This window comes from Hippopotamus amphibius, chromosome 3, assembly GCF_030028045.1.
Source record: "Hippopotamus amphibius kiboko isolate mHipAmp2 chromosome 3, mHipAmp2.hap2, whole genome shotgun sequence".
NCBI lineage: Eukaryota > Metazoa > Chordata > Mammalia > Artiodactyla > Hippopotamidae > Hippopotamus > Hippopotamus amphibius.
In genome coordinates, this window is record NC_080188.1 from 54,855,944 (window position 1) to 54,879,081 (window position 23,138).

Sequence of the window (23,138 nt, forward strand, 5' to 3'; positions counted from 1 at the left end):
CATGGATGCCCATCTAGCCTGATCAGTAGGGTGCCAGTCACCATGTAAACTGAAGGTCATGTGAGGAAATGTGAAAGAATCTGGGATTTGAAGCTGAAAGTAATAGATTGAAATAGCTCAACTATTTACTGGCTCTTGTTCTTGGGCAAGTCGTTTAACTTCACTGAACCTCATTTGTCTTTAAAATGGAACCTTATTCATCTTTAAAATAAGAACATTTTCATGGTAAAATGTTTCAAAGTCATATAATTCTTATATTCAGAACATTTTTCTTAAAACTTACCAAATTCCTCCTGTTAAAATTAAAGTCCACTCTTCTTAGTGAAAATAAATGGATCCATTCAACATCACTCACAGAGCATCCTGTCAAAAACCACAGATCCAATCATGCTTATGCTGGAGGGGAACCTGCCAATCAGTCCAGCCTTCTCATTTCACACATGAGGAAACTAACGTCCAAGCTGATGAATCATCTGGCAAGATGATACAGCTGGTAGGGTGATAGCCTGAACTCCAGGTCAAGGTCCACAACATTATACTATCTTTAAAGGAAGAAAAAAATACTGGAATCAATAATCAAGACACCCTATCTCTGTTACTGTTTATCAGACTGTGATAATCTTGTGTATCCCTTGAAATACAAGTTCTTTAAGATGTTAATACATTATAAATAAAAGGTTTCCAGATTTAAATTTATAAAACATTAGACAATTTGATATTAAGCAGGCTTGTTTGCAGAGACTTCTCAAAGCTTTGTACCAATATACTGTTAGATTACAATCTCAGAGAGAGCAGAATTTCCCAAAAACGAACACTCATTTTAGTACACAGACTCCAGAGCCTGATGGCTTTTGTTCAAACTATGTCTCTGGTAACTGTGCCACCTTGGACAAATTAATCATTTTGTGCCTCAGATTCTGAATCTGAAAATTTGAAATTATAAAGGCACCTACTTTATGGGTTGTTAGGGAGGTTCAAAGAGTTAGCAAATGTGAAACGTTTGGAACAGTACTTGGCTCCTAGTAAACACTAGAAAAGTGTTTGCTATTGGTATATTATTGTTGTTGTTGTGTTATCACTATTGTTAGTCCAATGATTATTTTAGAGGACCACACATTAACAACTCCATGATCTAGATCAGATGTAGCAACTTGAGAAACTGCTTTAGGTCAGTGGTTATCTAACACTGTGGATCTTCAAAGGATAGATTCCCAGCCCTCCCACCTGAGATTCTGATGCAGCTGATCTGTGATGGGGCCAAGGAATTGCACTAATTTTATAAGCACCTCAGATGCTAAATCAGGTTTGGGGTCCACTGATAATAACCATGCTATTTCTTTATACTTCTCACTTAAGGCCTATACTTCAAAACTCTAGGAAATGTTTTCCCCTCAGCTTGTATGAACTTTGGAGATTTAAGGGGAGACAGGAGAGACAGGCTAGAAGCCTAGGATGTCTAGTGGATTTGTCTGTGGTGCCATTGGGCCACCTTGTCTGTTAGTAAGCCACTTAGGTGTTGTAGTGGTTTAAAGCAGCTAATGAAGAAATGTGGGTGAGGCCTTCCAGAAAAGTTAGCCTCTCACGCTACAGAGCAGTACAGAGAAGGGCAAAAAATAGATGAATGCCTTTCACTGTTTGAGGATATGGACAGTTTCCCTGCCGTAACTGTTATGACATTTTGCAATCTCAACAGCAACAAGTGATAGTGACTGTTTCCCCAGAGTCTCACCTACAGAATGAACTGTCAAACCTTTGGATTTTTGCCTACCAAGGTGAAATGTGGTATGTCAGTATAGTTTTAATTTGCATGTTCTCTTTATAGGTTTACGGACCTTTGTGTTTATTTTTCTGTAAAATATACTGCTTTTCATTACAGGTACCCCTGCTTTTCAAAAGTTTGCTTTACGCCACTTCACCTTTGGGAAAGACTTACAATAGTACCTGTTTTCACTAACTGAAAGAAATCCAAAGAGGATTTTCCCTTTCTCTCTCTCATACACACACACAAGGCAGAAAGCAAACATAACGTTCAGCATTTGTTTTGCAGCTAGTGATTATAGAGGCAGAGCATACCCCTAGCAGTGAGAACAGCACCACCAAGCTTCTCCCCTGGGAACTACACCCAGCCTCAGCCACCATAGCTTTGAACTATGTCTGGGAGTATCTGTGCTTTATCTCAATTTATCTTAATGCATCTGTTAGCAAGATGTGTCCTAAGGTAATTGCTCCTTCACTTTACATCATTTTGGTTTACTTATAAAAGGTTTCATTGGAAAAAACGTTTCATAGGAATATTCTACATTCAGATAGTGGGGTGTATTTCCTTTGTCAAGAATGTAAGCTGTTCCACTTATACTCTTGTTCATAAACCACTGAAAGAGTTACAGAAATAAAACAAAGTGTACCCATTTCCAAGATCACGTGCCCTTCTTGTTGCTAAAGAACCCACAAGGCACCAAGGAGACCGTATAGCCATTCCTAACTGCAGTAGACCAGGCTGTTCCCTGATTCACTCTGGGAACAACAACCATCTTCTCCTCATCAGTTACACCAAAACATCGTGTTAAGTCCCCTTGTTTGGAGAACTAGGAGATTTGGTCTTCAGCTTTAGGGGGTCTATGTTATCTTTCATTCTCTTAATCTTGGGTACAAATAGATTGACTTGAAAATGTTATCTTTCTCCATATGTCCACAAAGCAAAATGTCTAGATGCCTCAAAAGATTGGTTTCACACATTTATGCTATTCTAATATAAACCAAATATGGCGATTTAACGTTGTAAAAATTAATTTGATTGTGGTCTTTAGACCCTGAGTTGATTAAAATTACTCTAATTCAATAAATTTATCTATCTGCTAACCATAACATAGTTACACAAGATTTGAAAAGAATTGCCCTTGTTTTTAATTCTATTTTGTCATGATTTTGCTAATTGCATTGCCCACCAAAATTAGCACCTAGTTGTTAAATGGTATGGAAGCGCACAAGTCACTTAAAGCAAAGCTGGAACTGAACCAATGTGAGAGAAGACACTAGCTTCAGGCAATCTGAAATGACTCCATCCTCTTTGGAGCTTACTAACTAGAAGGTACTTGAAAGTTATATTGATTATAATACCATAAATAACTGTAAATTAATGGATCTTTTTCCTGAGTACACACATTTTTTCTCTCCTTTATTCCTAATGCATGGGTAAGCAGAAGGACACTTCATCCTGCTACTCCATGTGGGCTCTCATCCAATAAAAGGGACACAGACACTAAAGAATGATCATACAAAACACTAAATATATCATTTCCCATTAGCACAGCACACATCCTATTCCTGGTAGTGGAAATTAGGCCATGCTAATGTGAGAGCCCAATAATGAGAGCATAAAAATTAATACACAGCTCTGAGTTTCAAGTTTCCAAGAATCAACCTAATTCTCTTTTTAATATGATAACTGGTAGAGAAGCTAGGCTTTTGGTAAAAGAAGAAGAAAGAATAGTGTGATGTTAATTTTATGTGCCAACTTGGCTAGTCCACGGTACCCAGATATTCTAGATGTTTCTGTGAAGGTATTTTTTAGATTACATTACCATTTAAATCAGTAAACTTTCATTAAAGCAGATTATTCTCCTGTAATGTGGGTGGGCCCCATTCAGTCTGTTGAAGGCCTTAGTGAAAAAGACTGATCTTCCCCAAAGAAGAAATTTCTGCCAGCAGACTGCTTTAGGGCTTGAACTACTGCATCAACTCTTCCCCAGGTCTCCAGCCTGCCAGCAAACCCTGCAGATTTGGAACTTGCTAGCCCCTACAATTACATGAGCCAACTCCTTTAAGTAAATTTCTCTTTTTTTCTCTATGTCTACACATCTATATCTATCCTATTGGCTTTCTTTCTCTGGAGAACCTTAACTAATGCAGATAGCAAGGGGTTTGCAAGTAACATTTGAAAGTAGGAATGTGGGAGTGAATAAGGAAGGAGCCTGGGAAGGACGAGATGACTCACTGAGCAGCTAATGTATGTGTAATGAGTTGGACAACCACACAGACTAGCTGAAGCACCTCCTGGCTGTGACACAGGCTTTATACTCAGACCAAACTACTCACTTAACATAGGCCAGCACACAGGAAGAGGGAGCTAAGGGTTGACTCATCCCTGTTCACAACAAAGGTTTGAACTCTTCCCAGATTGTTCCTGCTTTATTTCTTGAATGTATTGAATTGCAGGGGAGGAAAAATTAATTTTCCCTCTAGCCTTCTATGTTCTTGGCTGAGACCTTTCTTTAGTAAAAAGATTAATAGAAGAAAAACGAATGAGTATGTATGGCAGCTCCACAAAGCTATGAGATTCAAAGGGGTGACCAGAACAGAAAGCTTTTATGCCTTTTTGACAAAGAAATAATAAATTTGTGAAGAATTAGCAAGACAAAGGAGTTTGGGCTAGGGAGTAGTAAAATGGTGAAGAAGTAACAAAGTTTGTTATATAAGCCTTCTTGGCCCTGCCTTTCCTATCTCTGGTAATAAGGATATCTTCCACCTTCCTGGTACCTTTCATATGGGAAATTTATCTCCTTCTGATTGGCTGTTTCTCAAATACCTTTAATTCAAAATTATCAATATGCCACAGTGGCATGTTTTGTGGTGACATTCTGAACCCCTACATAAGTGAACTCTGGTTCCATCCCTGCCTGCCACCTCATCTCTCATCATCACCATCATCCCCACTACCTGACGATAGAACTGGTTTCTTCAGCTTTACCCTTGGCAACCTCCCATGGATGTGCTGTGACATGTCTCCTCTAGCTTTATCCATTCTTGACATTTCTCCAGACAGGTCCCAATCTCTAGCCCCATCCCTCGGATGTTGGCCATTCATTAAGGAGAGACTCATACCTGCTCATTTAATCTCAGCAGCAGGGTCTTTCTTCATTTTAGGGCGATGAGGTCCTCTCAGTCCTTGGCTCTCGTTTTGTTTTGTTTTGGTTTTGGTGTTGTTTTTTTTAAAATAATATGCGTAGAGTGACTTTCCTGGCAGTCCAGTGGTTAAGACTCTGTGCTTCCAATGCAGGGGGCGCAGGTTCAATCCCCGCTCAAGGAACTAAGATCCTCCCACAGGCTGTGCAGTGCGGCCAAAAGATTAAAAAAAATTAAAAATAAAAATACGTGTAGAGACTTTTATAAAGGAAACAAAGATATTACGTGTAAAGAGCTAAACCAATAAGAGAATATTAATAAAATACAACTTGACAGCTAACTAAAGTATTTATATGTGTATAAAACTAACAGTATAACAGATATGACTGTAGTTTATCTCCATTTTATGGATGATAACACTGAGGCTCAGAGTTTTCTCCAAGAGATTTGCTCTCAGTTGGGTCTAATTCTGTATTGGCTATCAGATTCTGTAAGGGTAATTCTGTAAGTCTCACAGCTGGATTCTAATTCTGTACTGGCTACCAGATTCCAAAGCTGGAATATATATATATATATATATATATATATATATATATATATAGTTATTTTTGGCTGCATTGGTCTTCATTGCTGCTCGCAGGCTTTCTCTAGTTGCGGTGAGCGGGGGCTACTCTTCATTGCAGTGCGCAGGCTTCAGTGTGGTGGCTTCTCTTGTTGCAGAGCACGGGCTCTAGGCACACAGGCTTCAGTAGCTGCAGCACATGGGCTCAATAGTTGTGGCTCACGCACTCTAGAGCACAGGCTCAATAATTGTGGCGCACAGGCTCAGTTGCTCCTAGGAAGTCCCAATATCTATTTCTAAAATATTTTTTAAAACACTTTTTAAAAGCCATGAACAGGGACTTCCCTGGTGGCACAGTGGTTAAGAATCCGCTTACCAATGCAGGGGACACAGGTTCGATCCCTGGTTTGGGAAGATCCTGTATGCCACAGAGCAACTAAGCCCATGCACCACAACTACTGAGCCTGTGTTCTAGAGCCTGCAAGCCACAACTACTGAGCCCACGAGCCACAACTACTGAAGCCTGTGTGCCTAGAGCCCACGCTCCTCAACAAGAGAAGCCACTGCAATGAGAAGCCGCACACCACAACGCTGAGTAGCCTCCTCTCTCTGCAACTAGAGAAAGCCCATGTGCAGCAACGAAGACCCAATGAAACCAATAAATAAATAAGTAAATTTATTTTTAAAAAATTTTAAAAAGGCATGACCAAACATTAATGGTCCTTTTCTGTTTCTTCTCTCACTCAGTCTCACTGCATCATTTGAAAATACTGACATTTCCTTTCTTCTTGAAATTTCCTCCTTTCTTATTTTCCTTGCCAGTTCTTTCTCCTAGTTGCTTTATTTCTCCTGATGTCCCTCCTTCCTCGCTAGCAACTCTTCCTCTGCACGGTCACTTCTTTTTCTCTGTCCAGCTTTTAAATAGTAGCCCTCCCACCTCCCACAAGTACTGTCCTGGGCTTTCTTATCTTTTTTTAACTCTATACTAGGACTTCTCAAACTTAAAATGCATACAAATCACCTGGGGCTCTGTTAAAATGCAGATTCTAGTTGAATAGGTCCTGTGTAGGGACTGAGATTCTGCATTTCAACAAGCTTTCAGGTTACAGTTTTGATGCTGATTGTATTAGTTCTCTATTGCTGCATATAAATTACTCCAAAATTTAGCAGTTTAACACAGCAAATGTATTATTTCACACAATTTTTTAAGGGTCAGAAAACCTGGGAGCTGGATGGTTCTGGCTCAGGATCTCTTGTGAGGCTGTAGGCAAAATGTTGGCAAGGGCTGAAGTTCAAGTAGGGGATCATCTGATTCAAGTATAGCTCACCCATGTGACTGTTGGAAGGAGTTCCTAATCGTTGGGTTATTTTAATGTCCTCAGGACATGGCAGCTGACTTCCCATACAACTAGTGATTCAGGAATGCAAAAGAAAACCACAGTGTCCTTTATTACCCAGCCTCAGAAGTCACACTGTCATTTGTATGACATCCTGCTAGTTATACAAGTCAGCCTTATTCAGTGGGAGGAGACTGCACAAGGTCATGAATACCTAGACATGGGGACCATCTTGGATGCTGGCTTTCACAGTGGTCCAAGGGCCGTGCTCAGAAGATCAAGGCTTTACACAGTGTTACTCCCATAGTATCAGATTTCACTTATATATGAATAAGCCTTAAATGTTTTTATCACCCTTATGTTTCTCCTGAGTTTCATAGTTATATATCTAATTGCCAAATTGCCATACCCTGTCATTTGAGACGTATCTCAAAACTCAACATGCTCCAAAATGAACTAATTTCTGCTGTCAAACATACTCCTCCTTCCAAGTTCTCATCCTCTGAGGATGGAATACAGTGTTAGTACCTACACAGGTGTTCAAGGAAAGAATCTGAGAATCAATGACTCCTTCTGTGTCACTTTCATATATCTTATCAGTTCCCAAGTCCTGCATTTTTGCCTTCTAAATATCACCCTTCCTCACCAACCTTATTGTTCTTGCCTTAGAAACAGACCAATTGGCCTTAAAACAACTTTCCTTAATCTAATTCCACTAATATTCGAATTTTTGACATAGTCACCTAAAATTTATTTGAAGCATTCCATATAGATAGGAAAACATCAGCCCCTTTTAAGTATTTTTCCATACTTTCTGTAGTTTTTTTTTTCTATTTTACCTACTATTTATCCTTAAGAATTTTTAAAAAATACAGTTGTCTAAGGACATTTCCAATGAATGACATTCTTCTAATATGATTTTATATTAATGCATTTTGTATGCAATATGATGTTAATCTCATTCTAAATATGAAATCAAGTCCCCCTAAAACTGAGTTCCTCTGCCAAGCTTATGATTAACCTCTTTATCCACAACATTATTCCCTTTCTTGTACAACACCTGTTCCCATTAAGATTGAGGAGTATCAAAGAAAAGGGGGTATTGAACCCACATACAAGCCCCTGTGTACCTATTTTTGAAGTAAAAGACTTTTGCTTTAGTTTCCCAGGCTGCCTCTGAGTCTGAAAAGGCTGCTGCAAGAATTAATGATTAGCAAATGTGAAGATGGAGAAACAAAGAATACTTTTTGGGCCAGGAAACTGTTGATAATTTAGAGTATAAACCAGCCATATAGCAGAGTCAGTGAACTCCCAGTTCCCTGAAATGTGTGTGTGTGTGGGGGGGGGGGTAATATATATATGCCTGACTCACATTCCTAAGTCATTTTTATAGGAAGCAGACCCCTACCAGATGAAATTGCTGACCACAAACATGTAGACCTCAGACAGGTTGAAACCAAAAGATTGGTGATGCTCAAAACTTCACCTTGATGCCAACCAATCCAAGAATTGTGCGTGAGCTGCTCAGACACCCTGCAGTCCCCCCCCCCACACACACACTGTCAGTCAGGAAATACTGGTATGATAAACAGTTTACAATTGCTTGCTTCTTGGTTTTTGCAATATAGATTAAGTTTTTTTAAGGGTTAAAAATTATAATATACATGTAATTAAAAGCTGCTAGAAATAATAAGGGAAATGTTTCAATGTTCAAGGAAAGCAGGATGTATTTTTTTTATGTAAAAGAATGTGCAAAGAATGGAAATGCATTTGTTGTGAAAAAGAAGGATGATTTTGTCCTAGAGCTGGTTGTTTCTGCATAGAAAAATAAGGGACAAACTAATATGAATATAGAAAGTGATGGTAGGTTTGTGGAAAAGAAACCTTGAGAAAATGGTTTTGTGCTTGATGAAGAGAGGCTAAGATTAGATTGAATTTAATTAAGTAACTTTTATTATTAAAAGTAAACTGGGACTCCCCTGGCAGGCCAGTGGTTAAGACTTCACCCTTCCACCGCAGAGGGTGTGGGTTCAATTCCTGGTCAGGGAACTAAGATCCCATATGCCGTGGGAAGCACGGGGTAAAAAAAAAAAAAGGTAAACTCTTACAAGACTGGAGTTTGGTTTTCTCTCTCTCTGCTGGGAAAACAAAGCATTCTTGGCACATCCCTTTTGATAAGAGAACTTGTGTATTCCTTTGCCTTTAAGTGATCTGTATTTGCTTTTGCCATTTTTTTCTGATTGTGACTATTTTTGCTCACAAAATGGATTTATTTCATAAATTAGCACATGCTCAATGTTCCTTCCTGATTATTTCAGCCTAATATTCTGAAAGTAAGAGTAAAAAACTATTAGGGATATATCCAATGCAAGTTTAGTGTATTCTACTTCATTTTTCATACTGCATAAATCATAAAGTGGTAAATCTGGATTTGAAGATATTTATCAATATAAACGAACATATTTTAACCTAGCTTTTAAGCAAAGCTTTTTTAAAAAATAAAAGTAATACATTTTTTATTTTGAAAAATACAAGTTTTAAAAAATCAGCCATAATTAGAGCCAGATTATGAACATTAGAAGCTCTAATGTTGAAAAAAAAATGATTGTCAACTTTCAGCATAATTCTTTTTTAATCACAAAATTCAAAACTTACATATATGTTGATTTTGAACAGGTTATTTCTAGATTTTTCTGAAGCACTATTTTGAAGCTGAACTTTCCCCTCTCCTCCTCACCCAGTCTCTCTGTCTCTCTGATTTTATGTGTTCTGTTTTGCTGCTGTCCTAGTTGCAGTTTTCATTTACTTATTGCAAAATCTGTCATTTTCCACGGCCCTACTCCTTCACTTAACAAATTCGTATTGAGCATGTGATATGAGCCAGGTGTTGTATTAGGTGCTAAGAATACAATGGCGAGCAAAAGGAAAATAGTGCCTGTGCTCCTGAAGTCTATAGTCAGTCATGGGTGTTAGTTGTTTAAAAAAATTATCTGTAAATAAATAGAGAATTTCATACTGTGATCAGTGCCTTGAAGGGAAAGGGGTGAAATGAGAGTTGATCTCCCTAATTTAAGGGGCCAGAAGACTGTTCTCTCCTGAGAAGGAGACATTTTTGAGCAGAGATCTTAATTCTAGTTAGGAGTTAGCCAGGCAAAGGGAGGAACTGAGAGCAGTCCAACCAAAAGGAACCTTAGCTGTGAAAGCCTGAAGGCATGAAGGAGCTTGCTGCACTAGATAATCAGAAAGGAGGCTGGTGTGAATGGAGGACAATGAGGAAGGAGAGCTGGAAAGGCAGGTGAGGCAGGATCATATACAGCTTTTATGTCTTCAGAAGAGTCTTGGTCTTTATCTTCAGTTACCCATTGAGAAACCACTGAAGGAGTTTAAGTAGGGGAATGACAATACTTGTGTTTTTAAAAAATGCCTTGGGTTTCAGTGTCACAAAGGACTTGGAGAGGAGCAAAAGTGAAGCAGAGGGACTGTTGAGGCCAAAAGCAACCAGATGAAGGTAGCTTGGGCTAGGATGGTGGCCCTGAAAAGGAGGTATGGGACACTTGCTGCACTTTCAGGAGGTACAGTAACACTGGAGGGTGACTTATTGCATATGGAGACAATGAGGAGGAAGGTGGTGTCAAAGCATAGAGTCATAGTGTGGTCAACTGGAGAACAGAATCTGGCAAAGAGTCTATGTGTGTAAACATAACAATGATTTGAGTGTCAAATATTTGTGAAGCATTTTCTCAAATATTTCACAATTTTGAAAAGTAGGTATCATCTCTATTTCTTAAGAGAAGAAACTGAGGCTTAGGCATTTTTGTGCTATCTAGTATGGTAGCCACTAGCCACATGTGGCTATTTATTTTTAAATTAAATAGGACTAAAAATCAAGTTCTTCATTCATACAAGTCCCACTGTAAGTGCTTAATAGTCATATGTGACTAGTGGCTACTCTATTGGACAGTGCTGAATTATACAACATTTCCATTATACAGACGTGCCATTGGACAGCCCAATCTAAGTAACTCTACCTGAGCCCATTGCTGGTAAGTCATGGAGTGGTGGTTTGAGAGCAGATTTGTTTGACTGCAAAGCCTGCTCTTTCTACCAACAGGAGGATGGACACCAAGAATGCTGCTTGATTCTGAGCTAAAGGTGTCCTAAACAAGGACTCACTGAGGATGGCCTGACCTGACCAGAACCAACCTGAGAATGCAAATGAGTGAGTCTTAAGGGGCCAAGCAGGTTGCTCTGGTTGAAATAGGAGCTGATGTTGTAAGAAACAAGCAATGACTAATTCATTGATTTAGTCACTCACAGTGAACATGTAACTCATAGTCCATTTTTGAGAGTGAAAGAGAGTACTACTAATGATTATACCAGACAAGAGGCAAAAAGCAGGACTGTGCTGATCATACTGGGTCACCCTGCTAATCAAGCCCCATGTGTGGTAGAAGCATACAAAAGTTATTTTAAATTTACCTTAATTTTTTTTGCAGCTCTTGTGTAATTATTCTTTTAGAATAAAGACCGTAAGAAAATTGAAAACACATCAGTCCTTTGTGGTTCAACAAACAATGTAACTTTACAAGTTAAAGATATAACAAGAGTCTTTTATATCATTTTTATATCATTAACTCAAACAAAAATGCCTTCATAAAGTGACCAAGAAAATGTGCCACTGATAAATGTTGTTAAAATGAGAAGGAAACACAATTATGAAATTTACTCAGCAATACCACTTGCTGGCTGAGTGTTCTTGGATAACACACTCAACTTTTCAATACATCACTTTCCTCATCTGTAAAATTAATTTCCTATTGCTGCATAACAAATTACCCTAAAACTTAGATGCAGTCTAACTGGGCAGACCCGAGGCTCAGGGGCTCTGTCAAGAGAGCTGCTGCAGTCATCTCAAGCTTGGCTGGGCTGGAGGATCTCCTTCCCTCCCTGAGCCTCTCCACACAGTTACTCCTGACATGGCAACTGGCTTCCCCCAGAGCAAATGATCCAAGAGAAAACAGAGGGAGCCACCAAGATGGAAGCCACTGTGGCTTTTATAACCCAGTCTTGAAAGCGATAAATACATCTTTTGCCATCTACCAATGGCCACACAGACCAACTGGCACAGTGTAGAAGGGAGCCATATAAGGGTGTTATATGGTTCCAAGAGGCAAGGATTGGGAGCTACCTTGGAGGGTGGCTACCACAGGTGCAAATTGTTTTGTTTGGCCTTTTGTTTTACCTCAAAACTATAACAAAAACAGGGGGGTTACCAAGTGGTTGACAAGTGGATTCAGAAAGACGTGTGCATTAAGAACAAAGAGGCCTGATGAATTATACATTGCATTAAGCTTCTGAAATCCTAGAGAAAGAAGACATTGCGTGAGAACAAATTGCCCATGCCACTCAGTTATGAATCATACTTTGAGAAACCATATGGGGATACGAGAATGAAAGAAGTAAAGCAGTATGTACTACTTGGACACATTCCATTTTGTTGAAAAGTTAAAAATCAGTACTCCAGAAGAGTTTCATTCAAGGCTGGATGTGTCTCCTTTTGAGGTGCCTCTTTTTATGTGGACACCACACAGAGAATCACAGAGCTGAACAGGATCCAGAAGATAATCTGGTGCTAGTCCAACCCCGTGGCCTGCAAGCCCAGGGAGTTTATGAGGCTTTTTTCAAGTTACATAACTGGTTTATAGCAAAGGCAGGAGGAGAGCATCATCTCCTAATTCCCAGCCCAGAGTTTACATACCTCTTACCAATAGGGCAAACTTGACCCACTTACTTTTTGTTGCTTCAGTGTCCATTATCTATAAAATGGAGATAATATTAAAACCTACCTTGTTAAGGTTGTTCTGAGGATAAAAATAGTCAGGTCATATAAGTGAACATTTTAAAAAATGTTGCTTCTTATTATGTTATCCACCATTGCAAATGTAAAAAGAGCAAACAGGGTCCTTCTTTAACAAGGAAGTATATGACCTGGCTTATTTCTTTGTTTTTACATTTTATGGGAATATAGTTGATTTACAATGTTGTATTACCTTCAGGTCTACAGCAAAGTGATTCAGTCATACATACACATATATTAATTCTTTTTCATATTCTTTACCCATATAGGCTGTTACAGAATACTGAGTAGAGTTCCCTGTGCTATACAGTAGATCCTTGTTGGTTATGGCTTTTATATATAGTAGTGTGTGTATGTTAATTCCAAGCTCCTATTTATCCCTCCCGCCCCCCATGTTTCTCCTTTGGTAACCATACATTTGTTTTTGAAATCTGTGAGTCTGTTTCTATTTTGTAAATAAATTCATTTGTATCGTTTTTAAAAATTAGATTCCACATATGAGTGATGTCATGATATTTGTCCTTCTCTGTCTGACTTACTTCACTTAGTATGGTAATTTCTAGGTCCATCCATGTTGCTGCAAATGGCATTATTTCATTCTTTTTATGGCTGAGTGATATTCCATTGTATATATGTACCTAATCTTCTTTATCCATTCTTCTGTTGATGGACATTTAGGTTGCTTCCATGTCTTGGCAATTGTAAATAGTGCTGCAATGAATATTGGGGTTGCATGTATCTTTTTGAACTATGGTTTTCTCTGGATATATGCCCAGGAGTGGGATTGTTGAATCATATGGTAGTGCTATTTTTAGTTTTTTTAAGGAACCTCCATACTGTTCTCCATATTGGTTGTACCGATTTATATTCCCACTAACAGTGTAGGAGGATTCCCTTTTATTCACACCCTCTCCAGCATTTTTTTTTTTTTTTTTTTTTTTTGTGGCCTGGCTTATTTCTAAGCCTGGTGTCTGCTCCTCTGTAGGGATGTTGAGCAAGGACCTTACCTGGGTCAGTCACGTAGAGTGGAGGCTTAAGAAGAGGGTTAAGGTCAAGCCAGAAAAACAAGTCCAATGCGAGTCTCCAGTTGAAAAGAGTCTAAGAATATCAGGAGGCATCCTGGGAGACAAAGAGAAGAAAAGTTGATTCAAGAGGGCAGATACGAAATTGATTTGTATTCATCCCTGAGATGGGGTGTTACTCTCTGGGACAGTTTTTGCGTAGTCCTCATTCATGCTTTTGTGGAAAAAACAGATTTTTAAATTTTTAAAATTTTTATTCTATTTGCATTATTTTTATTTTTACATAAATGTTATGTGGTAAGATATTGATTTTAATTCTGAGTCAAGATTTGAAGAAGTGATTTTTTAAAATAAATTTATTTTATTTATTTATTGGCTGTGTTGGGTCTTTGTTGTTGCACACAGGCTTTCTCTAGTTGCTGCGAGGGCTTTGCGTGGGCTCCTCGTTGTAGTGGCTTCTTTGTTGCGGAGCACAGGCTCTAGGTGCATGGACTTCAACAGTTGTGGCACACGGGCTCAATAGTTGTGGCTCACGGGCTCTAGAGCGCAGACTCAATAGTTGTGGCGCTCAGGTTTAGTTGCTCCACGGCATGTGGAATCTTCCCATAGCGGGGCTTGAACCTGTTTCCCCTGCATTGGCAGGCGGATTGTTAACCACTGGGCCACCTAGGAAGTCCCTGAAAAAGTGATTTCTGATCCTGCCTATATGATGTTCTGGAAAAGGCAAAATTACAAAGATGGTAAAAGTGATTGTCAGAGGTTGGTGGAGAGAGGCATGAATTGTCAGAGCACAGAGGATTTTTAGAAAAGTGAAATTATTCTGTATGATATAATGGTGGATATGTGGCATTATACATTTGTTCAAATTTATAGAATGTACACCAAGAGTGAACCCTAATCTAAGCTATGAATTTTGGATGATAATGATCTGTCAGTGTGGTCTCATTGATTGTAACCACTCTGATGTGGGATGTTGATTGTGGGGGAGGCTGGGGTGGGGATGGACAGGGGTATATGAAAACTCTCTGTACTTTCTGCTCAATTTTATTGTGTTTCAAAACTGCTCTAAAAAACAAGGTCTATTTTTTAAGTGATTTTTTCCTTTTAAGGTTTTGTTATGAATTTTTTCAAAAATACAAAAGTAGAAAGAATAGAATGAACTCATCAAGCCAGCTTCCATAATTATCAACACACAGCCAATCTTGTTTAATCTATACACCCATTCATTTCCCTCCACCCACTCCACTCAGTGATTTTGAAACAAATCCGAGACATCAAACCACCTCATCAAGCCAGATTAATTACAAGGAGCTGAGAAAGACTGAACCAAACAAAGCAGAGACTCACTGTAACATAAGATTTCAAAAGTCCTCACCATTTTCCTCATTATGCAATAATAGCTAAAAATAGAAATTTCAAAATAACTTCATATTCAGTCATGCAAGCTGATCATGTAAATTACTTCAACATGAATTATTTTCTTATATTTTGCCTTTTAAAAAAATTGAAGTATATAGTTGATTTACAACATTATGTTATTTTCAGGTGTATAGAATAGTGACTGAGTATTTTTATAGATTATACTCCATTATAATTTATTATAAGAGAATGGCTATAATTCCCTGTGCTATACAGTATATTCTTGTTGCTCATCTTTGTTAGATAGTAGTTTGTATCTGTTAATCCTAAAATCCAAATTTGTCCTTCCCTTCTTCCCTTTCTGTTTTGGTAACCACAAGTTTGTTTTCTATACCTGTGAGTTGTCTTCTGTTTGCGTATAGATTCATTTGCATTATTTTTAGATTCCACATATAAGTGACACGATACAGTATTTGTCTTTCTCTGACTTATTTCACTAAGCATAATATTCTCTAGGTTCATCCACAGTGCTGCAAATGGCAGAATTTTATTTTTTTTTACAGCTGAGTACTATTCCATTGTATATACGTACACACCACATCTTCTTTATCCATTCATCTGTTTATGGGCACTTGAGTTGTTTCCATGTCTTGGCCATTACAAATAGTGCTGCTAAGAACATTGGGGTGCGTATATCTTTTCCAATTAGTGATTTTGTTTTCTTCCAATATATATCCAGGAGTGGAATTGCTGAATCATATGGTAGTTCTATTTTTAGTTTTTTGAGAAGCCTCCATGCTGTTTCCACAGTGGCTGTACAAATTAACATTCCCACCAACAGTGTACAAGGGTTCCCTTTTCTCCACACCCTTACCAACATTTGTTATTTGTAAGCTTTTGACAATAGCCATTCTGACAGGTGTGAGGTGATATCTCCTTGTTTTGATTTGCATTTATCTACTCATTAGTGATGTTGAGCTGAGCATCATGTGCCTATTTACCAGATAGCCATCCTTATGTCTTCTTCAGAAAAATATCTATACAGGTCTTCTGCCCATTTTTTGACTGAGGTTTGTTTTGTGTGTGTGTGTGTGTGTGTGTGTTTTGACATTGAGTTGTATGAGCTGTTTATAGATGTTGGATATTAACCCCTTATCAGTCATATCATTTGCAAATATTTTCTCCTATCCAGTAGGTTTTTTGTTTTGTCAGTGTTTTCCTTTGCAGTGCAAACACTTTTAAGTTTAATTAGGTCCCATTTGTTTTTTGTTTGTTTGTTTTTTGCTTTATTTCTTTTGCCTGAGAATAAAAACATATATTGCTACAACTTATGTCAAAGAGTGTTCTACATGTGTTCTCTTCTAGGTGTTTTATGGTTTCGGGTCTTACATTTAGGTCTTTAAACCATTTTGAGTTTATTTTTATATATGGTGTGAGGGAGTGTTCTAATTTCATTCTTTTACATGTAGCTATTCAGTTTTCCCAACAGTACTTGTTGAAGAAACTCTTTTCTCCATTGTATATTCTTGCCTTTTTTGTCATAGATTAATTAACCATAAGTGCATGGGTTTATTTCTGTGTTCCCTGTTCTGTCTCATTTATCCACTTGTCTGTTTTTGTGCCAGTACTTTAGATTTCTTTCTTTTATGTCCAAAATTTTTTGGATAGTTTTTCCCTAAATCCACAGTATCTCCATCTTTCCCAACCTCCAAATTTAATTTTTTCTATACTCTCAAAACTATCTCTCTATAAAAATTGGGAAATGTCATGACCATCGTAATGACAAAGTGAATGATTTACAAAAACTCTAAAAGAGAAAAATGAAACACTATAAAATAGTGTCTAAGTTTTCTTATGACCCTTAAATATGTTTTAAAAAGTAAGTAAAGCCCATGCTTTTATTATCATATTTTCTTTAGCGCCAGGATGGCTCTTTTGGGGCAGGGTTCTTATTTACCACTTAAGTAAGCTATGATGGGTCACAGCTTGGCCAAAAGTCCTAGAATGATGAAGTCAGTGACCTGAGCTTCCTCAGGAACTAGTGATATAACTTCATATGATATGCCTAGAAACCCTGACAATAATATCACTTGATAAATTAGGGCAGGGCTGGAGATCCTATTTTTGATCAATATTACTGTCGGTCATATTGCAATAAGGATCTCCATTTAAACATGCTGTATTTAGTACCATGTTTATCTCCACTACCTATCAAGACTCACTGAAACTAGAGTACGGAAATTTAAAAGATGTGATGCCAAAAGAATAAAGAAAAATGGAGATTAAAAAAAGAAGAGATGAGAAAAGAGCAGGTAAAAGGTCAACATTTTAGACACTAGAAATTAGACACATGAATGATAACTGATGTATAAAGCTGAAATTGAATTGTTACTGGGAGAAAAGCCAATAAAAAGTAAGGTATTTCCTACTACAGTGTACCTCCTCCTCTTACTGCTGCCACTGAAAGCACCAGGCCCATCTGCAGGTGGATGTTAGAAGCAGGGTTAAAAACTAGAGGACTGATCGATATTTGATATGAGGAGCAAATATACCAAGTATAAGGAGTTCAAGATCCCCATGCACACCCTATGTAGCCAGGCTAGTTCCTCACTCCTGCAGAAGACAGGTTGATTCTTTTTGAACCATGGAGTCAATGGAGCTAGAGACATTGTCACAGAGAAGAACAAACCTGACTCCATCTTGAATCTATTCCTTTAGCTCTAACCTTTGTGCTCTGTTGCCCCTGTTTAGTCAACTGGCTCTGCACCTTTGCTAAAGAATGTTGTCTCTAGCCTGAAATGTACATAATAGCCCTGTCTCAAGTCTCTGCCTCAGAGGCTTGACCTTTAAAGGTATAACACTTTAAAGCTAAAAAGTTGCAGAACAGAAAATTAGAGGTTTATGAGAACATGGTAACCAGACCTATCTGGGCAGCTGCAAGAAGAAAGGATTATCACATCCGCTCTGTTCAACAACCAGCCACATCCCCTTACCTTTTAGTAAAAAAGGAGCCTGAATTCTAACATGGATAAGATGGTTCTTTGGGACACTAGTCAACCATCTTCACGGTCTACTCACTTTCCAAATAAAGTTGCTGTTCCTTGCCCCAACACCTGTCTCTCAATTTATTGACCTATCATGTGGCAAGGCAGCCGTGAGCTTGGATTCAGTAACAACATTACTTACAGCTGAAAGTGGTGGAAAGGCACTGAATTGAAGGCAAGTATAGAAATCTACATCCTCAAAAGTGAGATTTCCAAATCTTCTCCCCTCCACCACCAACCTCCATATAGCTTCCAGAACATGAATGATAAATCCATAGGCAGAAGATTGGGGAATCTCTCTCTGAGGAAACTGACTAAATCAAGAAAAAAATATTGACATTCAGGGGCCTCCACTTGATCATGCTGTGATGAAGACCAGCAGTCAGCAAGGCCTACAATGTACAGGAATTCCTAGCAGCTTTTTAGGGATTGTGTTGCTGGCTGCAGAGCTTCAGACAATGGCTCTCTGATTGTCCCAGAGATTTCTTAAACTTCTTTCTTCTGTTTAAATCATCCAGAGGAAATTCTGTTGTGCACAACTAAAAATCATGAAAATTAGCATACAATGAAAAATAGAATGCTACCCAGATGTTAAAATTGTGAAGGTCATTGTTGTGTCCTCATATACAAAGATTTCCAAGTTATGTTGTTAAACAACAAAAAAGAAAAGATGCAGAACAATGTGTAGTATTCAAAATAAATACAATAAAATATATATAAGAAGGGCCTTTAGATTCACTGAAATATATATTAACGTGATAGGATGCTGAAATATCGCCATATATTAGGAGTCAGATTGTCATTTTGTGGAAAGAACAAAACCTTAGTATAAAGCAGACCTATGTTCAAACCCTAGTTTTGGTGATGAATGAACATGAAGTCCTTGACAAATCTCTATCCTTACCTTCTCTGAAGTTCTGTAAAATAATGGCAATATCTGGTGCTATCATTGTAAACATTAAAAGAGAATGTGGTAGTTTGCAAGGCAGAAATAGAGACACAGATGTAGAGAACAAATATATGGACACCGAGGGGGGAAAGCAGGGAGGGGCTGGGGGGGGATGAATAGGGAGATTGGGATACCAAATTGCAGACTCTAAATATATGCAGTGTATTGTCTGTTAACTGTATCTCAATAAAAGTTCTAAAAAAGAAAAAAAAGAAAAACTTAAATTTGAAAAACACATGCCAGATATTTTTGTGCAATATTTGTATTAATAAATTTATTTAAAATAAAAAAAGAGAGAGAATGCGGTAGAGCTCTGAGTATAGTGCCTGGCCAGTTTCAGGCTTTCAGTAAGTGATACCCACTTAGCTAGTGATATTCCCCCTCAATTACCGCATGGGTGGGAAACCCTACACCCTGCTTTGGTTCACATCATGGGGTGTCTGAGGGAAGTGGAGGAAGGCTGGAATAGGCAATGCACTGGTTGTCCTGCATCAAAGCAGAGTGTGGGTTATTGGCAGTTACACTCTGGGCTGAGGAACCTTAGCCTTATGAAAAAAGAAACTTGGCTGGCATCCCTTCTCTCCGTTTGTCTCATCCCCAAGAAGCTCTGGCTATAGAAATGGATACCCTAACCAGTGGAGTGGGTAGGCATGGGTGACTGGGAAAATGAGGACTGAATAGCTAAGCCATCCAGTTGTGTGAGGCTAAGTGCCACTTAGGATGGTAATGTAGTGGATATGCTGGAAAATCAGCAAGGACTAGGCACCACCAGCCTCCCAAAGCCAGTCACAGGTGTGGCATTGCCACATCAAGCCAGCTGTTTGAGGCTCTGCTTCACAGAGAGGTAGAATTAACAGAAAAAATTTCCTGTGAAATCCAGGCCTTAAAAGTTGTGCTTGGGAAAATGCTTTATACTGTTAAGTGAAGGCGGAATAAAGAAGACTAAAATGCAGTGTGTGGAGATGCTCGCGTGTGTGTGTATAGCCGTCCCTCAGTATCCTTGGGGGGTAGATTGAAGTCCACAGAAGTTCAAGTCCCTTCTATAGGATGATACAGTATTTGCATGTAACCTATGCACATCCTCCTGTATACTTTAAATCATCTCTAGATTACTTGGGTAATATGTTGTAAACGCTATATAAATAGTCAGGCATGCAGCAAATTCAAGTTTTGCTTTTGGAAACTTTATGAAATTTTTTTTTAAATATTTTCAATCCGCATTTGTTGGAATCTGTGTATGTAAAACCTGCAGATAAGGAGGGCTGACTGTGTGTTATGTGTTTCCAAAGAAGACTAAAAGGGAACATGCCAAAAGGCCAGCAATAGTTTAAAGTTTAAAGCAAGATTTTAGAAAAATCCAAATCCTGGAAAAACAATATAACCATTTTAAAGGGTAAGAGTTAATAAACAACCCCAACCTCATATAATTCATGTCAATTCTGGCCAGAAAAAAAAAATCAAAGTAATCATCCTAACAACATGAAATAAATAACCCTTAGGCTGTTAGTGTTCTTTTCATCTCCTTGCTCTGGAGGCATGCTGATTTGTGGGCTTTGGTTCTTGGTTTAGATAATGATCTTTAAGATTGTTTCTGGGTGTGTCTGAAGAAGCCAGCAGGATAGCCAAAGTTGGAACGCCACAGTCCTGCAATTCATATTTTTGTTTCTCCTTTGCACAGAAAGCTGATACTCTGGGTTCAGTCTTTTCCTTTGAATTACAGGACTCAAGTAGAAGACAACAAAGAAATCTTTTCCTGATTCACATATTGAAATAAGCTTGGAGAAGTTAGGCTGTTATTATCTGCTTTTAACTTCCTCCTGGAAAGAGACACTGTTTGTGCTAAAGGATATTTCAGACCAGCAAATAATTTTCAGCTTTGTGAGCAGCCTGTGGAAATAGGAATAGCATGTTGAAGTGGTAACATCCTACTATAATTAAAATAACACTCCTTGAGCAAAATATAAAATAAAATAATTTTTTGTGTGAGTTTCCTGGCAGTCCAGTGGTTAGGACTCGGTGCATTCACTGCTGTGGCCCCAGGTTCAATCCCTGGTCAGAGAACTGAGATCCCACAAGTCATGCTGCATGGCCAAAAACCCCAAAACAACCTCTTTTTTCCTTGCCCAGCTGAGCCAATGATTTTCAATGACTAGAATGCCTGCATAAAATTGCTAATTAGAATGATAATAAGTCTTAAAAACTAATGTAAGTAGAAAGTATTTATTATTTTATAAATTTAAACCCTAGGGGGTTTATAGCATTATTTGTTCGATTTTACAGATGAGGAAACAGGCTTATGGAGATTAAATAGCTTGCCTAGCTATTCACATGTTGGGAAGTAAAGAGGCAGAATTCCAAATTAGGGCGGCCTGCCTGGGCAGCCCAGGCTCCTACCCAACAGATGGCATGGCTTTGCCAAAGCCAACCACCCGAAATGGCTTAAATGGTCAGGTCACCTCTGCTTCCCACCTCTCCATGTCCCAAACTCCTCCCTCCACTGCCTCCACTACTGCATACTACACACTGACACGGACTTGCCAGGGCAAACCTAGAACTATTGAAAAGTTTGACTCTCCTGAGGTCAGATGGACTGAGGTCAGAAAGAATGTGTATTTTAGAACAAGATTTTTAACATGCCAGGAAGAACTTGCTCTTTAAAGTAATACCATAAATAAATAAATCATTTTCAAGGCAACAGTTGTGTGTGTGTCTCAGCGTGTGTGTCTGTGTGTGTGTGTGTGTGTGTATGCATGTGCATGTTTATTTGAGCAAATTTGGATTTCTTGATATTCAGGTTGGATGGGTAGGTAGAGCACAGTCCTACAAAATACATTCCAGAATTGAGCAGTTGGGACATATAGAATGAAAAGAAGATTAAAGAACCATATTGGATTTATTATGAAATAGAGATCATTTGATTTGAAGAGAATAAGTGGATACTGAGGAACCCAGCTGCATATGCAGAGGACCAACTATAAGTCATGCTCAGGTTTTTGACTCTGTGGAGAGTGTGTGTTCCTAACGCCTGCGTTGTTCAGGGGTCAACTACATTTGCCTTTTATTAATCAGTGTTGGCTTTTGCACATAGTGTATATATTAAAGGAAATAGCATCTGAGAGTATTGTGAGCTTTATTAGGGCAGAAGCCAAAGCGGGTCTGCTTCACAGAGAAGCTGTACATACGAGAAGGGGCTTTGACAGTAAACCACCTTAGTTTCAGCCTGCCACTGCCACTTGCTAGGAATGTGACCTTGAGCAAGTTATTTAACCTCTTCTTGCATATCGGGATGGGTGATTTTACAGATGGATGGTAATTATCAAAGCACCTACGCGTGAGTGCTGTGGGGGTTAAAAGCTGACATGTAAAGTACAGGGAAGCGTGCGTGGCACTGATAGAGATGAGCTGTCATTCTTCACCACTGTTTCTCCAACCAGACTCAGAGTAACTGTTTGTTAACTGAATAAATGAACAACAAAGAATCAATTTCTTTATTCCTTTCTGGATTTGTTAATGGGAATAAACAATATGGCAATTCCATAGTACTGACGTACAGAAGGTATTCTTTACTGTCAAAATGTATAAAGGTATTAGATCCATCAGAGTAAAAGAAGCCTGAATCAGGAAAATTCACATCAGCACGTATTATATCCATGTTAATTGCAGTCACATTTGTTTCTCTCCTTTTTAACATTCTGGAATGAGTAACTTTATTCATACAATGGTAAATATGATAATTCAGATTCGTAGTCTCATTTTTAAAATTGATTAATATGGCATCAGAATGACATTTTATCTAGTTTTGTACAAACTTTTTTAAATTTATTTTTTTATTGAGGTATAGTTGATTTACAACGCTAAGTTTCAAGGGTACATAGTGATTCACAATTTTTGAAGAGTATACTCCATTTAGAGTTATAAATATTGGCTATATCCCCTGTGCCGTACAATGTATCCTTGTAGCTTATTTATTTTATACATACGTGGTTGTTTGTACTTTTTAATCCCCTGCCCTTATCTTGCCCTCCTCTTCCCTCTCCGCACAGGTAACCACTAGTTTGTTTTCTATAGCTCTGAATCTGTTCCTTTTTTGTTAAATTCACTAGTTT